The sequence below is a fragment of the Phoca vitulina genome, unplaced genomic scaffold (assembly GCF_004348235.1).
Source record: "Phoca vitulina isolate PV1807 unplaced genomic scaffold, GSC_HSeal_1.0 scaffold37, whole genome shotgun sequence".
Taxonomy (NCBI): Eukaryota; Metazoa; Chordata; class Mammalia; order Carnivora; family Phocidae; genus Phoca; species Phoca vitulina.
This window is the reverse complement of record NW_022589740.1, coordinates 13,061,391-13,063,711: the sequence shown is the minus strand read 5'-3', so window position 1 is coordinate 13,063,711 and position 2,321 is coordinate 13,061,391.

Sequence of the window (2,321 nt, the reverse complement as noted above, 5' to 3'; positions counted from 1 at the left end):
GCTCTACCTGACCAGCCCCGGTAGCAGGGCAGAGAGTGTATCCCCCATCCTCCAGGGTATACAGACAAGTGGGGAACATGCAGATGTGATCGAGGAGCCTGTCCAGTCATGGTCCGGTGGTAAACATGCTGGCATCAAGAAGAAATACAAAATTTCTAATGTCAAAGGATGTGGAAGAGGAAACAGAGCATGGTCCTGAGTAACCCACCTGTCCTTTCTGAACTTACATTCCTTTTTTCATTTGCAGTTTGCTGTGGTGACTAGAAAAATGTGTGTCAGGGCACCTAGGTGGCTCACTTGGTTGAGCGTATGCCTTCAGCTGAGGTCATGACCCCAGGGTCCTGAGATCGAGTCCCGCATTGGGCTCCCTACTCAGCGGGGAGTCAGCTTCTCTCTCTCCCCTCTGCCCCTCCCTCTGCTGGTGCTCTCTCTCTCTCAAATAAATAAATAAAATCTTAAAAAAAAAAGTGTGTGTCAAATGCCTGGTTGATAGTAGGCGTTTAATTAGTGATGTTGTGATTGCTATTATTGCTGACATTTTGGCTACCGTGTGCTACTAAGAAATGTTGCTATGAAGAAGTGTAACATTGAAAATCACGTGCTGAATTTTATCATGTGGCCATTCAAAACAGATAATTCGTGGAGGGGAGAGTGGGGGGGTTCTTAGCCCACAACACAAGAAATTTCTTTCTTTTCTTAAAACTATCAAGTATTACCAAATTTCTACACATCTTTACTCAGAATGATTCAACCTGAAAGGAAGAACGTTTTCTTCTATATCTCACTTGGATGTGGTAATATATAAATTTTAATTTAACAGCACCTACTTCATTCCTAGAAAATCCAATTTTCTGTGCAGGAATGGGACAATTAATTTTGCCTTCAGGTAGACAACACTTAGTCCATGGCATATTCTGCACTGTGCTAAACTTTTTCTTCAGTCTCAGTTTCCACAAAGCATAAGCAGTTTCCTTCAAATACTGCAGAATATTTTTCATTCTGATCAATTTCATATCACCGGTGTGAAAAATTACTAATAAAAATGGCTCACATTGAAAGTGAAGGCAGCATTAATGAGTTTCCCTTTAATTTCTCATGTGTGTGTGTTCAGGCTTGACAAATAAATCACAATCACATATATTGGTCTGTGATGCAGTTTATTAGCCTAATATACCCTATATCTAATACATGGTACCATGGCAGAAATAAAATTGATCAGGGCACCTGGGTGGCTCAGTTGGTTAAGCGACTGCCTTTGGCTCAGGTCATGATCCTGGAGTCCCGGGATCGAGTCCCACATCGGGCTCCCTGCTCGGCGGGGAGTCTGCTTCTCCCTCTAACCCTACCCCCTCTTGCACTCTCTCTCACTCTCTCTCTCTCTCTCTCAAATAAATAAATAAAAAAAATCTTTAAAAAAAAAAAAAAGAAATAAAATTGATCAGCCGGTTTTTATCATCGCAGCAATATTCAACAAGAGGCCATTCACCTAAGATAAACTTCAGAATCCAATATTCAGAATTCCAGAATACTGATTTTGACATGTAATGATCTCTCAAGTAGTTTAGAAATGTGAATTTCTGGTTAACTTAGTGCTTTGATTAACTGTATAGGAGAAACTAATTAACCGTATGGGATTAACTAATGGGAGAAAATACTTGCAAATCACATGCCTGGCAAGGGATTAATATCCCGAGCATAAAAACAAAAAATAAAGAAAAACTTCTACAACTCAACCACAACAACCCAAGAGAAGAAGATGGGCAAAGGACTCGGGTGAGCCTTTCTCCAAAGAAGATACACAAATGGCCAAAAAGCACAAGAAAGATGCTCAACATCACTAATTGTCGGAGAAATGAAAACCAAGCCAGCAGCTGTGGAGAGCAGTATGGCAGTTCCTAAAGAAACCAAACGTAATTGGAAAAGACTCTTCCAAACCAAACAATAATTAGTCTTCTCTGAACCTTCTCCCTTTTTTTAAAATTAAATTTAAAAAATTAATTCCAAGGTAGTTAACGTACAGTGTTATATTAGTTTCAGGTGTACGATATAGTGATCCAACAATTCTGTGCATTGCTCAGTGCTCATCATGAAACCTGTACCCTTCACCCCCATCACCTGGTTCACCCATCCCCCACCCACTTCCCCTCTGGTACCATTAGTTTGTTCTCTATATTAAGATTCTGTTTTTTGGTTTGTCTCCTTTTTTTTTTGTTCCTTTGTTTTGTTTCTTACAGAATTCCATGTATGAGTGAAATCATACAGTATTTTCCTTTCTCTGACTGACTTACTTCACTTAGCCTTATACCTTCTACATCCACCCA